General features: G+C 39.5%; 2 pseudogenes; both read left to right on the forward strand.

The window, feature by feature from the left end:
- LOC122138634 overlaps nt 1–13361 on the forward strand; it is an 18300-nt pseudogene extending 4939 nt beyond the window's left edge.
- Nucleotides 13362–17404: 4043 nt separating this feature from the next.
- The window catches only part of LOC109104196, a 34208-nt pseudogene continuing 32181 nt past the window's right edge, over nt 17405–19431 (forward strand).

Genomic DNA, 19431 nt, shown 5'->3' on the forward strand with positions numbered 1-19431 from the left:
TTGAGAATTACATAAATATTGGAAATTGGAAAAGTTGCTGCTTAAGTTTTTATAATAGCAATTTGCATATACTCCAGAATGTTATGAAGAGTGATCAGATGAATTGCATAGTCCTTCTTTGCCATTAAAAAATTAACTTAATCCCAAAAAAACCTTTCCACTGCATTTCATTGCTGTCATTAAAGGACCTGCTGAGATCATTTCAGTAATCATCTTGTTAACTCAGGTGAGAATGTTGACGAGCACAAGGCTGGAGATCATTATGTCAGGCTGATTGGGTTAGAATGGCAGACTTGACATGTTAAAAGGAGGGTGATGCTTGAAATCATTGTTTTCCATTGTTAACCATGGTGAGCTGCAAAGAAAACGCGTTGCAGCCATCATTGCGCATAAAAAAAATGGCTTCACAGGCAAGGATATTGTGGCTACTAAGATTGCACCTAAATCAACAATTTATAGGTTCATCAAGAACTCAAGGAAAGAGGTTCAATTCTTGTAAAAAGAAGGCTTCAGGGCATCCAAGAAAGCCCAGCAAGCGCCAGGATCGGTCTCCTAAAGAGGATTCAGCTGCGGGATCGGAGTGCCACCAGTGCAGAGCTTGCTCAGGAATGGCAGCAGGCAGGTGTGAGCGCATCTGCACGCACAAGTGAGGAGAAGACTTTTGGAAGATGGCCCTGGTGTCAAGAAGGGCAGCAAAGAAGCCACTTCTCTCCAAAAAAAAACATCAGGGACAGATTGATCTTCTGCAGAAAGTATAGTGAATGGACTGCTGAGGACTGGGGCAAAGTCATATTCTCCGATGAAGCCCCTTTCCGATTGTTTGGGGCATCTGGAAAAAAGGCTTGTCCGGAGAAGAAAAGGTGGAGCGCTACCATCAGTCCTGTGTCATGCCAACAGTAAAGCATCCTGACACCATTCATGTGTGGGGTTGCTTCTCATCCAAGGGAGAGGGGCTCACTCACAATTCTGCCCAAAAACACAGCCATGAATAAAGAATGGTACCAAAACACCCTACACCAGCAACTTCTTCCAACAACCCAACAACAGTTTGGTGAAGAACAATGCATTTTCCAGCACGATGGAGCACCGTGCCATAAGGCAAAAGTGATAACTAAGTGGTCGGGGGACCAGAATGTGGGAAATTTTGGGTCCATGGCCTGGAAACTCCCCAGATCTTAATCCCATTGAGAACTTGTGGTCAATCCTCAAGAGGCGGGTGGGACAAACAAAAACCCACTAATTCTGACAAACTCCAAGAAGTTATTATGACAGAATGGGTTGCTATCAGTCAGGATTTGGCCCAGAAGTTGATTGAGAGCATGCCCAGTCGAATTGCAGAGGTCCTGAAAAAGAAGGGCCAACACTGCAAATACTGACTCTTTGCATAAATGTCATGTAATTGTGTCGATTAAAAAGCCTTTGAAACATATGAAGGGCTTGTAATTATATTTCAGTACATCACAAGAAACAACTGAAACAAAGATCTAAAAGCAGTTTAGCAGCAAACTTTCTGAAAACTAATATTTATGTAAATTCTCAAAACTTTTGGCCACGACTGTATGTGTATATTTATATATATATATATATATTATATATATATTATATATATATATATATATATATATATATATATATATATATATATATAATATATATAAAAAAAATTGTGCTTAGCCTTTGTATTAAGAGTATTTTTCTTTTGTTTTAAGCAAAAACTAACAAAATATTGATTTTTTTTTTAAGAAAACAAGACTTATATCTTAAATCATTTTACTTGTCAAGTAAATGCATTTTGATTTAAGAATGTTTAGATATTTAAACTAGTAAACATGACAAAAATACTAAGAAAATATATTTTTTTGCAGTGCAGAAAGGATTTTTTTTTGATAGAGCCTTGAAAAGAACCCTCTCTTTTTTTCTTTTTCTTTTTTTACATAGTAAAAGCAACCTTAAAGTCAAAATTGACTATATTTATTTTGTTAGCGCACATTGCTAGTCTTAAAGTCAAGAATTAATCTGTGCAGGTTAATTCTCTGAAAAAAAAAAAAAAAAGGGTTTGTTTTAGTAATCTTTAATCAGCTGTTTAAAGCAGTTTGGATTCTAATTGGCTGTCAATGTGTTTATCATTCAGTTATAGTCATAATTACAATCTTATTATAGTTATAGATATTGTCATAGTGTTGGGGAAAGTTTACTTTTAATAGTAATTCATTACAATGTTGCATTACTCTCTAAAAAAGTAACTAATTGCAGTATTTATTTACTTTTATGGGAAGTAATGTGGTTGCATCAGCAATTAAAAAAAATATATTTTCTGTTACTAACACTAAAGTAATCTGATTACATAACTCGAGTCACCCCCACCACTGATTACTGTGGTGTTGACTTCACTGTTCTCTTAAAGCTAGAGTGATTATGAAAGCTTTACAGTTATGTTTGTCGTTATGGTTGGTGTTTGTGTGTTTCTCTCTCCTCCAATGTTCGCAGCGGAGCCTCTGGTCAGACAGGTGAAGAAGAACTCGGATAAGCAGGGATGACTTTGACATCTTGAAGGTGATCGGCCGAGGAACCTTCAGCGAGGTGAGAGGGTTTCTGCTGCTTCTGTTATGAAGCGGATGAGTATTAATATATTGACTGAGGTGTGACTCCACAGGTGGCTCTGGCCCGCATGCGTAACACACAGCAGGTTTACGCGCTGAAGATCATGAACAAGTGGAACATACTGAAGCGTGGAGAGGGTAACAGTCTTCATCTTCTCTAAAAGCGCTTAGATTCCCAACTAACAAACATATGTTCTGAGAAACGTTTAGCTAACGTTTGCAAAAAAAAACATTATTTGAATGTAAATGCAAATGTCCAGTTTTTAAAAACATGCAAACATTCCATTTGATCATTTTGTTACAGTGTGTTTATTATGAGGATGTTACATTTGAATGTAACGTTCTGAAACAAGTAGTAACATTAAAAAACGTAACAATTAATTTGAAATAACCCAATAAATTCTTTAAATATTTCTTACTATTTGGGATTTAAGACAAGTCTGGGGCTATCATATCTTTAAGAAGTTATTTACGGTGATTTTTAAGAAGCTTATCTTCAAGAATTTGAATTCTTCTTAAGTTTTGGTCTTAAGAACAATTTTAAGAAATAAAATATATACAAATATTCTTGGGAATCCAAAATATTCTTAACTTTTTTCATACATTAGAAAATAAGAAGAAAATGGCAGTTAGGTAGAAATGTCTTCTTAAGGATGTTTTTGTGAGTTCCGGCCCCGGCTCATTTTGAAAGAATGTTCTGTTAATGTTGCTGGAAGAATGTTTGTTCGTAACATTGGCCAAAGTTCTGAGAACGTTCCCTGTTAGCTGGGTTTGATTATAATGAAGTGTTAATGGAGAGCTGTGTGTGTTCAGACGACGTGTTTATCAGGAGGAGCAGGAGGTTCTGCTGAAAGGAGACCGGCGCTGGATCACTGAGCTGCATTACGCTTTCCAGGACGACAATCACCTCGTACGTCACTTCACACAGCCGACTCACTGATTCACTGATTCAAGAATAAACACAGCCTGACCTGTGAAAACACTTTAATTTGAATCAGAATGTTCTGAACACAAATGGACCAGTTCAGTTGATTTATGTTTTATTTGACCAAAAGTATGACTTTATATCACTCATGCCCCTAAAACCATGGGACCTCACATCGTTATCCACTACTCTACCTATAATGTATAGTATTTAATGTTTAATAACATAATTGAGTAAGAAAATGAAAGAGTAGTTAATTGTCACTTGGCCTGTAGCCAAGCTTTCATAAAAAACAAAACAAAACAAAAAACACACAAAAAAATACACACTACAAATTAATAAAATAACACAAATTATACATTTAGTATGTAATGGTGTTTGGTGAAAAAAAATTACAAGCATTTTTGGTTCGTAAAAATATGACATTTGACATAACTTAGTTGTTGCATTTACACAGTTCTGACCAGCAGGTGTCGCCAGCACGTGGCGTTTCGAGCGCTTTAAAAACAGTGACTCATTCGCGACTGGTTCAACTGATTCGGAGAGATTCGAAAAGCTTCGTTTCTTGTTATTTTTGTTTTTTCTTTTTTCCCCTCGATTCTTTAACTACTCAAAAGAGGGGGAAAATAGGAAAAAATAATTAATTTGTGTTTCCTGGGAGCTGAATTTCACATATATAAACAAAAAATTACCTTAAATCAACCTTTCTTTTCTCTACTCAGAGTTGATCTAGACAGCTGCTGTACAGTTCTGTTAATCTCTATATTCATCCTATGTGTCCTCTTAAGGTGTACATTTATAACTTTTTTGGTAAACCTGGCAACACATCTGTATCTGTGTATTCTCTCTTTATATTTTATTAACCCGGTCTGAATCAAACGATTCGCAATCTGCGCTTCAAAGTCCCTATATGAATCAAAAGAATCGCGAACCTGCTCCGAAGTCCCGATCGACTAAAATTATTCGCGAACCCGACTCAGATGATTCGTGAACCCGCACCGAAGTCCCGATCCGAATCAAGTGAATCACGAACCCCGCTCTTAAGTCTCAATCCGACTCAATGATTCACGAACCCGCAACCGAAGTCCCGATCCGAATCAAATTATTCTCGAACCCGCTCCGATTCCCCGAAGACCCGATCCGACTCAAATGATTCGCGAACCCGCTTCGAAGTCCCGAACCGACTCAAATGATTCGCGGACCCGCTCCGATTCCCCGAAGTCCCGATCCGACTCAAATGATTCGCGGACCTGCTTCGAAATCCCGATCCAAATCAAATGATTCGCGGACCTGCTTCGAAATCCCGATCCGAATCAAATGATTCGCGAACCCCGCTTCGAAAGTCCCGATCCGACTCAAAATGATTCGCGAACCTGCTTCGAAGTCCCGATCCGAAATCAAGTGATTCACGAAACCTGCCCCGAAAGTCCCGATCCGACTCAAATGATTCGCGAACCCGCTCCGAAGTCCCGAACCGAATCAAATGATTCGCGAACCCGCTCCGATTCCCTGAAGTCCCGATCCGATTCAAATGATTCGCGAACCCGCTTCGAAGTCCCGATCCGACTCAAATGATTCGCGAACCCGCTTCGAAGTCCCGATCCGACTCAAATGATTCGCGAACCCGCTCCGATTCCCCAAAGTCCCGATCCGATTCAAATGATTCGCGAACCCGCTCCGAAGTCCCGATACGACTCAAATGATTCAAAAACCCGCTCCGATTACCCGAAGTCCCGATCCGATTCAAATCACTAAATAACCATAATCAAACACGCTCCGAACTCAATTATTTGAGTCAGTTTGGGGATCGGGTCCCGATCCGAATCAAATGATTCGCGAACCCGCTCCGAAGTCCGATACGACTCAAATGATTCGCGAACCCCAAACCAACCAAACATACTAAAAAAATTATCAAACAACCCGCTCCGAAGCCCGATACGACTCAAATGATTCGCGAACCCCGCTCCGAAGTCCCGATCCGAATCAAATGATTCGCGAACCCGCTCCGATTCCCCGAAGTCCCGATCCGACTCAAATGATTCGCGAACCCGCTTCGAAGTCCCGATCCGAGTCAAATGATTCGCGAACCCGCTTCGATTCCCCGAAGTCCCGATCCGACTCAAATGATTCGCGAACCCACTTCGAAGTCCCAATCCGACTCAAATGATTCGCGAAACCGCTTCGAAAGTCCCGATCCGAATCAAACGATTCCCCAATCGCGAACCCGCTTCGATTCCCCGAAGTCCCCGATCCGACGCAAATGATTCGCCGAACCCACTTCGAAGTCCCGATCCGACTCAAATGATTCGCGAACCCGCTCCGAAGTCCCGATCCGAACCAAATCAAACGATAACCCACCCCCAAACTGACTCAAATGATTCGCGAACCCGCTCCGAACTCCCCAAATTCCCGATCCGAATCAAATGATTCGCGAACACCGCTCCGAAGTCCCGATCCCACTCAAATGATTCGCGACACCCTCTCCGAAGTCCCGATCCGAATCAAAATGATTCGCGAACCTTTATTAATTGTATTTTAAATTTGATGACATTTAGTGACAGTTGATGGATAGTTCAGGAATCCAGTAATCACAGATGAATGTTAGATTTATGTAGCCTAATAAATATTTGAAATTATTTTTGTATCTGATTGTATAATCTATAAAGTGATAATGTAAAAAGAGCAAATGGGAGAATCAGAAGCAGAGACAACAACCAAAGTCGTTTTGGTATGAAAAGATTAATCCAGATTGATTAATTTACGCATTACGCATCAGTTCTGTAGCCAAGGTAACAAATTAAGGTCATAAAAACCTTTCAGGAACAATATCTAACATGTTTTTGTTGAAATGTCAAGTTTTTCTTGTTGTGATTAGCCTACGTTATAATATGTAAAGTTTATTTAATCGTTTACAGCGTTCTACCATCTTTTTTTTTTCACCCAAAATATAATATAACGTTTATTGTTAGTATTCCAAGAACGTGAATTGTTTCTTAGGTCATGAATGCTCCAAGTATTGATCTCAAAACGGTTTCTCTCAGCTTTATGAAAAATAGCCTATTATCAGAACGTTCTTTCAACATAAAGAACGTTTTGTTCTAACGTTATGCAACTTAAAAAAAAAAACGTTGGTGAAAGTTCTGAGAACTTTAGCTGAGTGATAAACAATGAAAAAAAAAGAGCAAATGAGAGAAACAGCCACTGCTAAAATAAAAAACAATAGACACCATTACGAAATTTGTAGTGCTTTTACTGGTTATAATGGGACTTGGAAACTGTAATGGACCCTGTTGGTCTCTACTGGTAATTTAGTTACCTTCTATTGATGGCTTGTTACAAAAACCAATAAATCCTGATGGAATGTGTCCCAAAAACACACTACAGAAAACCATTTTTTAATGGTTTTAATGGTTAAAAGTTTAATGGTATTTTTAGTCGAAACCATTAGAATTTTCCGTGATGTTTTCAGTTGTTTTTTTTCAGCAGTTAGGTGCACACAAAACAGGTGAAATGTGTTAAAAAGATTCATTCAAAGTGATTCCTTGACACATGATTCAGTTCAGCCCAGTGCTCATGAATCATGATCTGCACAGTTCTGTCTCTCATCTTTTTCACTCTGGATTATGAGTGTCTCTCCCGCTTCTGCTCTGCAGTATCTGGTCATGGATTACTATGTCGGTGGAGATCTGCTGACGTTGGCTGAGTAAGTTTGGTGATCGTATCCCGGAGGACATGGCTCAGTTCTACCTGGCTGAGATGGTGATGGCCATCGATTCAGTCCCACAGATCGGTTATGTGCACAGGTACTAACACAGAGCAGTTCATCATGACAATGAACAATAAACATGTACTTAAATAAATCTGAATGTATATATAGTGGATAGGATGTTGTATATGATGATGGGATGTTCAGTTGGATGTCTGCTGTCTTCCTGTAGAGACATTAAGCCTGACAAACATTCTCCTGAGGGCGGGATAGATGTTCATGTGCGATTGGGTGATTTTTGGCTCCTGTCTGCGTCTGGAGGATGACGGACTGGTGATGTTTATCAGACGTAAGCCTGCATTCAGTCATGTGCAGTCGACCTGATGTAATCATATGTTGAATGTTCTCAGATCCACTAGTCGCTTGGCCGTCGGGACTCCAGAATATCTGTCTCCAGAGATCCTGCGGGCGGTGGAGGGCGGCGGAGGCTACGGCTCTGAGTGTGATTGGTGGGCTCTGGGTGTCTGCGCGTACGAGATGCTGCTGGGAACCACACCCTTCTACGCCGAGTCCATCTCTGAGACCTACGCCAAAATAATACACTTCAAGGTGGGGCTTGATGGCAAAAAAATTAAAATCTCAGTTTTTTTTCAGAACGATTTTAACTAGTCGGCTTGAAAAATGTGACTACAACATGATCGAGTAAAATTGTTCTTTATTAACCCTCTTGTTAAAGAATATTCTCTATTCCGAGTGCACGCACACATGAAGATGTCAACATGATTTAAATGTTAAACAATCACTTGTTAAATATCTTTGCACAGAAAAGATGCATTGAACTACAGCCACATCTTGTACAAAACATGTCTTATACATATTATGTGTTTCAGAAATAATACGAGGAAAGTGCTTTAAAACAAATTCTCAAGGAGTCAAGGTGATTACAGATTCAGAATATGAGTGAAGTATATAACACCAGTAGAGTATTATTATCTATAAATGTTCTGTAAAAACAAACATGAACAGCAGCTTTCAGTCTGTCACCGTGATGCAAACATGAGATATCAGACATACAGCAGTACTTCTTCACAGGGTTTTTTATTTTGATTGCGCTGCTTTTCCATTGTTTTTTCTGTGTAACATGGATTGTTTTGACTGTTGCGCTCGCGTCTCATGCATGAAACGCTTTCTAAAAACACGCCGCTCAAGTTAAGAGAAGTTCAATCCCATCTTCTTGCATTGTTTCCTCTTCCACTGACGCATCTTTATCAACACAAAAGTGCATTCTGTGTGAACTGCACCCAGCGCTATATTCTACTGATGTTCCTTTCAACACAGAGCGCCTCATCACACGTGAGAAGTTTATCATTCAAAAATAAGTAAAGCAAGTTACCTTTCCTACAAATGAATTTAGTCAAACATCACGTGTGTGTGTGTGTGTGTGTTTTAAATTATTGATCAAATATGACTGTTATTGTTGTTGTTTTTTTGTTAGCAAGATCAGCCCAGGAGAGAACTAATGCAAAAGTTAATGTAACAGATTACTTTCCGAAAAGTAAAACAATTAATTACTATTTGTGTTACTAATTAGTCTAACTTTTCCCACCACTGTATATTACTATTATTTTGTATTATTTTATATTATTATAACTTTTTGCAACAATTTTGCCACATTAACTGTTATTCTCCTGTGTATTACTGTGAAGCGGCTTCAACAGAATCTGTAATGTATAAAGCGACCACTATAGAAAATAAATGTGACTGCTGACTTCAGAAGAGGAAACGTAGTTTATTATAGTGGACCGCTGGTGTGAACTTAAAGAACTCACCCACCATGAGAAACTGACTCTTCCTTGATCATTTTTATTAGTTCAATTACGATAAAAAACATGCTGTATGTTTCAGAGCCTCTCTTTTCAGTAAAAAAAAAAGTGAAAACTAAACAGTAAAAACAATCTGGTTTGACGTCAGAAAGTTAAAGGTGAGCATCCACAATTTACATGTCAGTGACCGCTGGAGTTCAGGAAACTAACTGAACCATTTGGGGAAGCAGTAAGGAGGAAGTAGGATAGATGCAATTATTCCAAAAACAGCAGGGAGAGTATAACGCTCACCAAAAACTAAATGATGCCCGTTTTTGATGAATAGGGGGACAATAAAAGTAGTTCATGTAGCTCATACATTTAGAGCACGCACTAAAATATAAGTTTTAAAATCTGTACACTCACTGTACCTTCAATTCAATATAACTAACATTTACTTTGAATAAAAACATCTGCCTAATGTAGGTCCCGATGAAATTCCATTTTTTTTATATATTCAAAAAACATTCAAATGAATGTATAAAACTTTTAACAATTTGATAAATCTTTAAAAGGTGGTTACATTTTTTCGTAAAAAAACTCTTGACAATGTAATTTTAAAATGCAATCAAATGAAAATGTAACAATTCCTATAATTTTTTAGCAAGTCAGCAAACATCTGTGTGATAAACATAAGTTTTCTGTTTAAATCAAACATGGATGAAAAATTGTGTAATTCTGTGTGATATTTCTTAACATTAAAAAAAAAAAAAATTTATTACTTTTTATTTCTCAAATAATGATACTTTTCTACAGGTTTTTCTTCAAGTTAAACCAAACATTTATTTCGGTGAGCTGTGGTGTGAAGAGTTTTAGAGTTTTTGTGTTGTTGTGGTAAATTTATTATTTATTACTGCTACTACTATTATTATTATTATTTTCTCTTTTGAGAGAGTAGTTTTTAGTATACAACAGTAATATATATTCTGTCATAATTTCTTCAAGTTAAAACTAAACTTTTAATTTAGACTAAACTTTCATTTCTTCAAGTTGAACTGAACTTTTAAATAAGTACTACAACTACTACTATTACTATTATATTTATGTTTTGAGAAGTAAGCGTTAATATACAATAGTAATATATTTTTGTCATAATTTCTTCAAGTTAAACTGAACTTTTAATTTGACAAGTTGTCATGTAGATCTCTGAGTCTGCCAGACAATTTTAGACCAGTACCAAGACAGTTTGCAGGATTATGCGATTTGCCCATGTTTGTAAATAATAATGCATGAATATAGATGAAGCATTGAGTGTGTGTTTCTGTCTGAACAGGATTATTTTGAGTTTCCTCCGGGGTCGGATGTGTCTTTGAGGAGGCGCGGGTCAACTCAAATCAGCGCTTGATCTGATCATCGCGCTTGATGACCGGAGCGGAGAGGTTGGGTTCACGGGGCTCCGTGGACTTCAGAAAAACACCCGTTTCTTCACAGGTTTGGACTGGAGTTCCCTTCATCCCTCCCTCCTCCGTACCGTCCGATCATGATGTCTCCGACGCCACAGAACACCTCCAACTCTTCGACGTGCTGGACGACTGTCCTGAGCCACACGGTACCCAAGCCATCAGATCCGTCACATAGATGTGTAATCTCCAGCGTGGATCTGACTCTTCTTCTCTTGTGTTCAGGAAAGCCTGAGTGAGGTGATGGAGCGAGCGCCTGTCGGGCTTCATCTGGCCGTTGTAGGCTACTCTTACACAGCCACCAGGTTAGTGACTCTTCATCAGCAGCTTTATGTTTGAGCGCAGCTTTAACGGTGTGTTCACACCAAATGCGAAGCGAATATGCTTCTATCGCTCTATATTACTCACAAATATGTTTTTCGTGTCACTTGCGTGAATACAAAACATTCATGCGGGTGGTTGATAACTACGATTCGCTGCTTTGTTTGCCTACCTGTTTGTGGGAAGTCCCAGTATATGCTGGAAAGCCTAATGCTGATGTGTCTGGTTTCAGATGCACCGCAGAGGCGGATGAGAATTGAGTAGTGCTGTCAAAACGACCATAACATATGTGTGTGTTCTGCGCATATTTATTATATATGCATAAATACACACACATACACAAAAAAACAAAAAAATAAATAATACATATAAAAAATAATATAAAACAAATTTTACATGTATTTACAAGTCTATATTATATTCATATATTTAATTTATATTGTAAAATAAATATAATATAATTATAAAACAAAATACCTATTTTTCTTAAAAATATTAGGTATAGTGGCATGTACACAGCACACATACATATATGCAAGCATATGGCAAGCATATAGGCTTTTTGCGTTTATTTTATATAATATATATATAGAGATGAGAGAGAGAGGAGAGAGAGAGAGAGGATATATTATACTGTGCATCACTTTTTATGTTCAACACGCACCTGCAATGACAGCGGAGGCCACTAAAAACAACAAAATATGCTAGGGCAATATTGATTTTTTCGATTTCAATAGATTCTAATTTTTAGAATCAATAATTGATTCTTAAATTCCAAATGTTGTTCTCACTCTGCTGTGCTGTCCAGAGAGACGGGAGCACTGGACCGCAGCAGAGACATCATCCGGATGGAGATTCAACCAGCAAGCAGCGATAGGCGACCTGCTCCACCTGCAGGGAACACTGGTCCACGATGAGTCACCTGATCATGAAAAAACATGAACAAAATCATCAAATTCCAGTCATAAAAATGGGAGTTTACTGTAAATAGTGTATGTACCATCATAAAAAAAATGAGAAAATCACCACAGACAGAATTTCTGAAAGAAAAAAAAATTCATAGGGGTGCTGTTGTTGTTAAAAACATTATTTTGCTAAAGTTTTTATGAATTCAGGTGGATTGGATGTGCTTTCTAATTATTACGATTAATTCAGCTGTTAAAAATGGCATTCAAAACAAGAGAATTTGGGGAAAAAAAAATATTTATGAAATGGTTTTTATAGGGCCCAAGTAGGGCTTTGTGAAAAATCCGTTTATATTTATTATGTTTATTTGACCAAATTTCACTTTTTTCGTTTTTAATGATTATATTAAATTGAGCGTGATCAAAATGATATTAAAAGTTTGTAACAAAAAATTAACATTTCAGTGTCCCTGTAAAACCCACATGATAATTTTCCCAAATTGGCAGTTTTTTCCTCTGTTTTTATTTTGCGCCGGATTCAATTTTTGATTTTGTTTTGAGACATTTTCTGGAATTTTCATTTGAATGGTTAAACATAGAATTGTAATAATCTAAATAATAACTCTAAAGTCCATGAAACATACAATTTAACATGGGTTTATTAAAAAATTAACCTACAACTAAGTAATCTTCTTGATGTACATTTAGAAATAGATTTATTTCCATGTGTGCTTGCACCACACAAAGATAGCCCTATTCGCACAGGATCAGTATTACCTGGTGATCGCTAGATACTTTGTAATAATTGCGGAGGAGTTGTCCTGTGGGTTTATTCCTGTGTGAATCAGCCATTGTCTGTAATTTGTAAAGTAAAAATTCCCCGCATATGACCTACCATATGATACTGAACACCGAGGTCCATATTTGTCCTGAATCAGAATCTACTGTGATTTGGCCAGGATTTAGCGGATTCATATTTCATCATTTTTTCAAGGCTTTTGTTTCCTGTGCGCCTTTTTATCCATCTTTCACAAAGAATTTAGGCTGCGTTGGAGTGTTTTGATAGTATTTTGGGTGCTGGGTCATATCGCTATTAATCATACAACTATACTATTTGCAGAAAGAGAAAGCTGAAAACCACAAAATTCAGATGTGGGGAACATTTCTAAATCACACATTTTTACAGATTACAATCACATATTCACAGTTTTATGAATAATATTCACAACAAAACCAATCATAAGGGTCAATTTCTTGAAAATAGAGATTTATGCATCATCTGAAAGCTGAATAAATCAATCTCTCCATTGATGTATGGTTTTTAGTTAGGAGGAAAATATTTGTCTGAGATACAACTATTTGAAAATCTTCTGGAATCTGACGGGAGCAAAAAAATCTAAATAGGGAGAAAATCATCTTTAAAGTTGTTCAAAATGAAGTTCTTAGCAATGACATATTACTAATCAAAATTAAGTTTTGACATATTTATGATAGGAAATTTAAAAATTTACAGAGGTGTCATCTATTCACATAAGTGATCTTCATCTAGCAGCAGTCTGAATCAGATGTCAGTATGAATGTGTATGTGCTGCAGAATCAGGTGTGGCGGCTCAGAGAATCCATCACCCTGGGGGGGGGGTGAGGGGGGGGGGGGTGATGTATCACTTCCTGCGGAGGGCAGAAACAAACCCCAGCCAATCAGCAAGCAGTCGCAGAAGACGGAGCAGAGCGACGTACACCAACTTACGAGCTGCAGGAGGTACAACAACATACACTCAACTATTACAGTCATATCCTGATGAATAAATGCGGAAAAGTGTAGCCAAAACATTTGATCTGGGTGGCTGACTGCAGTATCGGTCATAAAACACCCCCCCCCCCCCCATGTAAACCAATAAGGAAGGGAGGCAAATATCAAATAACTCAAATTCAATTTTCCGCAAGATGTTTTCCGTCATTTTGGTAGTTTTTATTATGTGATGTATGTTCAAGTGTTAGTTTTTCTGCTAAGTTTTTGTAAGTTTAGTTCATCATTTGACACTAGAAAAACCTGGGGTGTGGCGTCGTGGCTTGTGTGTTTGACTGGGTGCGCTTTGATACCTCTTGCGGCTCCCACCTTCAGCATCACTACTGCGCAGACTTAAGCTTGTAAATGAATCACTTAGCACAATTTGCGCAAGACTTAAGCTTTAAATGAATCACTACTGCGCAGCAGACTTAAGCTTTAAATGAATCACTACTGCGCAGGACTTAAGCTTTAAATGAATCACTACTGCGCAGGACTCAAGCTCCAAACGAACTCACTACTGCGCAGAACTCAAGCTTTTAAATTAATCACTACGGCGCAGACTTAAGCTTTAAATGAATCACTACTGTTGCAGACTTAAGCTTTAAATGAATCACTACTGCGCAGACTTAAAGCTTAAAATGAATCACTACTGCGCAGACTCAAGCTCCAAACAAATCACAAACTCAAACTCCAAAACGAATCACTTCTGCACAGACTCGAGCCAGACTCAAGCTCCAAAACGAATCACTACTGCACAGACTCGAGCTTTAAATTAATCACTACTGTGCAGACTCAAGCTCCAAACGAATCCCTACTGCGCAGGGGACTCAAGCTTAAAAAACTAAATCCCTACTGTGCAGACTCAAGCTCCCAAGCGAATCACTACTGCGCAGACTCAAGCTCCAATGAATCACTACTGCGCCGCCAGACTCAAGCTCCCAAATGAATCACTACTGCGCATACTTAAGCTCCAAACCATGAATCACTACTGCGCAAATTAAGCTCCAAATGAACTCCACTACTCCGTGCAGACTCAAGCTCCAACACGAAAATCACTACTGTGCAGACTCAGCCTTGCGTAAATTAAATCACTACTGTGCAGACTCAAGCTAAAAAACGAATCGCTACTGCGCAGGACTCAAGCTTAAAACTAATCTCCCTACTGGTGGGCAGACCTCAAGCTCAAAAAACGAATCACTACTGCGCAGACGCAAATAATCTAAACGAATCCCTCACTGCGCAGGATCAAGCTTTAAACTAAACTTAATCCACTTGTGGCAGAGCCAAGCTCCAAATGATCCACTACTAGCGAACTACTTAAGCTCCAAATGAATCACTATACTGCGAATACTTTAAGCTCCAAATGAATCAGCTTACTGCGCAATAATTAAGCTCCAAAATGAATCACTTACTTCGCGTGCATGACTTCCAGACTCCAATGGAATCGCTACACTGCGCAGGACTTAAAAGCTCCAAATGAATCGTCGCTACCTGCCGCAGACTTCAAGCTCCAAATTAATCGCTACTGTGCAGACTCAAGCTCCAAATGGACTCGCTACTGCGCAGGACTCACGCTCCAAATGAATCGCTTACTGCGCAGACTCAGACCTCCAAATGAATCGGCTACTAAGCGCGCAGACTCAGGACTCCAACATGAATCGGCTACTGCGCAGGGAATCAGACTCCAAATGAATCGCTACTGCACAGACTTAAGCTCCCAAACATGAATCGCTACTGTGCAGGACTCACAGCTCCAAAATGAATCGCTACTGCGCAGACTCATACTCCAATGACTCGCTACTGCCACAGGGACTCAAAGCTCCAAAATGAATCGCTACTGCGCAGACCTCAGACTCCAAATGAATCGCTACTGCACTGACTTCCTTAAGCTCCAAATTAATCACTACTGCGCACAGACTTAAGCTTTAAATGGAATCACTACTGCGCAGGGACTAAGCTTTAAATGAATTCACTACTTGTCGTCAGACTTAAGCTTTAAATGAAGTCACACTACTGCGCCAGGAGACTTCAAGGCTCCAAACGAATCACTACTGCGCAGACTCTAGCTTTAAATGAATTCACTACGCGCGCAGACTCATAGCTCCAAAACGAATCACTACTGTTGCGGCAGACTCAAAGCTTTAAAAATTAATCACTTTACTGTGCAGACTCAAGCTCCAAACGAATCCCTACTGCGCATAGACTCACAAGCTTAAACTAATCCCTACTGTTGCAGACTTCAACGCTCCCACACTACTGCGCAGACTCAAGCTCCAAATGAATCAATACATCACTACTGCGCAGACTCAAGCTCCAAATGAATCACTACTGCGAATACTTAAGCCTCCAAATGAATCACTACTGCGCATAATTAAGCTCCAAATGAATCACAAATGGACTGTGGGCAGAATCACGCTCCAAAACGACTCACTACTATTATGCAGGACTCAAAGCTTTAACATGAATCCACTACTGTTGCAGACTGAACAGCTAAAACGAAAAAAGCGATACTGCGCAGACTCAAGCTTAAACTAATCCCCTTTACTGTTGGCAGGGACTCAAGTTCCCAAAACGAATCAATACTGCGCAGGACGCAAACTCCTAAAACCAATACCTTACTGGCGCAGACTCCAGGCTTAAAAAAAAACTAAAAATCCACTGGGCAGACTCACGCTCCAAAATGAATCACTACTGCGAATACTTAAGCTCCAAATGAATCACTACTGCGCATAATTAAGCTCCAAAAGAATCCATACTGTGCCGACGTCAAGCTCCCAACACGAAATCACTCCTGTGCAGACTCCTAAGCTTAAAAAATTAAGCGCTTACTGCGGCAGAACTCAATCTTACACAAACTAAATCCCTCTGTGCAGGACTCAAAGCTCACAAACGAATCACCTACTGCGCAGACTCTCAAACTCTACACGGCATCCCTACTGCGCAGGACTCCAAGCTTAAAATTAAATCCCTACTGTGCAGACACTCAAGCTCCAAATGATCATACTGCGGGAATACGTAAGCTCCAAATTAATCCCTACTGCGAATTACTTAAAAGCTCCCAATGGAATCACTACTGCTCTGAGAATTAATGCTCCAAAGTGAATCACTACTGTAGCAGACCCAGGGACTTCCAAAAATGGAATCGCTACTGCGCCGACGTTAAGGCGTGCCAAATGATTCGCTACTGCGCAGACTCAAAGCTCCAAAGCATCGCTAACTGTGCATACTCCAGCTCCAAATGAATCGCACTGCCAGACTCAAGCTCCAAATAAATCTGCTACTGTGCAGACTCAGCTCCATGAATCACTACGGGCAATACTTAAGCTCCAAATGAATCACACTGCGAAATACTTAAGCTCCAAATAATCACGATGCGCATAATTAGGCCCATGAAATCACTACGTGTGAAGCGCAACCCAAATGAATCGCTATGCGCAGACGCGTCGCCATGAATCTCTACTGTGGCAACTCAAAGCTACGGCGAGAATAATACAGCTACTGGCTAAGAGAGAGGCCACTCAGACTCGCATCGGAATCGCTACTGGGACAGTACTCAACACGCAAATAATCGCGACTTGCGTCACACTGGGAACTGCAAACTTCCGAAGATGAGATGGTGCGGTACTGGGGCACCGGACTTAGAGCTCCCAAATGAATCGCTTCGGGTGCAGACTTAAGTTCCAAAGAATCCCACGAATCACGCGAGACGCGAACGGGCCAAGGAAGAATCGCTACTGTTGGCGTCACTTGTGGTCTTTGTGACATTGTGTTAGAGATGAACAGTGGAGATGACTAGCGAGTATTATTGATGCACTGCTAGTATACAGTGGGTTGGTATGATGGTCGCCAGCGTCATGGTGCACAAGCCGAGTGCCGGAAAAGAGGAGGCTTGAGTCATGACAGTGTGTCGTGGGCTGAGTACTGAAGATCCCAAGACTGGACCGACCGGCAAACAGGCAGAAGAAGCTGTGGGATGTTCTGGAAGTAGACCAATAAAAGTGACAGAAGGTCTGTCCAGGACGCGAGGAGAAGAGAAAACAGTTGATGTGATGTGTAGCTGTAGACAGTCTGTTTGCAAGCTCGTCTCTGCACTGCGAATAGTGAAAATATCGGGTTCCGAATAGATGATTGAACCCACCAAAACACTGGCAGGATCACCTACTATGGCCTGTCACCAGGTTTCATGACTGCCGAGTTCTCAAGACAAATATAACGGTGAGTAACTGTTTTAAGTGTTCTTGTTTTGTTTAAAAATAACAAAAAATTATTTTTCAGCATTGGAGACATATAAATTAAAAAATGAGGTATTTTTTAATGCCTATGAAATAATATATTTAAACCTCTACAAAATTTTTTTAATGAAATAAATACATATTGTATGTAAAGTTGATTTATTTAAATAATTTAATTGTCAGAACAATTAATTCCATTGTCTGTCTAGAGTGGGAATGAAGATGAGCCCAGCACTCTGAATTAAGATGATCTTTCTGAGCCTATTTGGCAGAATTTATTAGAAATGTCTTTTTTCTTTTTTTGTTTTTTTTTTTTTTTTTTTTTTTTTTTTTTTTTTTTTTTTTTTTATTTTTTTTGCTTTTTGGTCGTGTTTGCTTTTTGGGTTTTTCTAGAGATCTGTTTTTTTCGATTTCTTGTAGTAAATATATTTGGTTCGGTACTTAAAAAAATGACTTAAATCCCTAACTCTCGTGAACCCTACAAGGAAGGGAATTAGGCGTGGTTGGCACAACATTTTTATTTTTTAAGACATGTTGGTGGCTGCTTGGATGGGTATATGGGAGACCCAAGAGTGTCTAGAAGGTTCACTGCAGTAATCTTTTTTAGCTGCATGTCTGTTCTTTGGTGTTGTGGACTTGGGAATAGTGTTCTTTGTAAACCTGCGGATCAGGCACACATGATATGTTTTCCTCACGCATCTCGCAGGCCACAGCGGGAATCACTGGTGGTGCGTCCGTAGGTGTAGTTATAGTGGTTTTTTTTGTGTGCCGGGCAATTCCTTCGTGCGTTGGACAATCAGGACACAACTTTGGTATAATGTCAGAGCTAGGGGTATGGTGCAAACGGTTCTTTTTTTTATTACAAGTCGGAGATGGGTATTTTGACTTATGAGGAACATTAAAATCCAGGTCCCCATTTTAGTCAAACCGCTTGTGTTTTTTTTTTATTTTTTTTTTTTACTACCTATAAACCATACGAACGAGTTGTTTTGAGAAGAAAGTTCTTAAAAAAAAAATAGTTAAGTAATATAAAAAGAAAATAAACAATGCACGCACAGTTTCAGGTACGGGGTACCGTGTGGTTAGGTGTTTTCAGTGTTGGGGATATCCGGGCAAATAACACATTTTACAGTTTGTTACAGTATAAAAACCCATTTTTTATTCCTTGGGATGTCCCCCATTTTCTGCCAAAAAACAAACATGATTGTGTGTGTCGTGTAGTGTAACCAATGTACGGTGTGTTGTGCAGTCTTTAGTGTCAAGTGGTGTTGGGAGCGGCGATCTAGTACCTACTTCTACTCTAAAGTTCCACGATACGCAGTGTGCCTGTTGTGGCCGTCGGGCCAAGGGCCATCTGGACTCCGTGTGTGAAGGGGGTTTCCCTCTGCAGCAACTCAGACACACTCAATTTAGCATTACGCATCTGGCTGTCAACGGCTGGGCGGTTCACCTTTAGTTATGGGTTCTTGTGTCTGATCACTCGTGTGCGGCAATCCATTCCTACACGTGTCGGCCGCGGGTGTCCGCTCCACCACTGGAAAGTCCGTGCATTGACCAACCATGGATGTTTGTTCACTTTTTTGAGCTTCCAGTGACGCTTCCTTTTTCCTTGCCTGCCAATATCTACCTGTAAGTGAACGGCCCCTCTCGCCCCGCTATGCACCGCCACCTGCCAAGCTCTCCGCAAACAG

The sequence above is a fragment of the Cyprinus carpio genome, chromosome B10 (assembly GCF_018340385.1).
Source record: "Cyprinus carpio isolate SPL01 chromosome B10, ASM1834038v1, whole genome shotgun sequence".
NCBI lineage: Eukaryota > Metazoa > Chordata > Actinopteri > Cypriniformes > Cyprinidae > Cyprinus > Cyprinus carpio.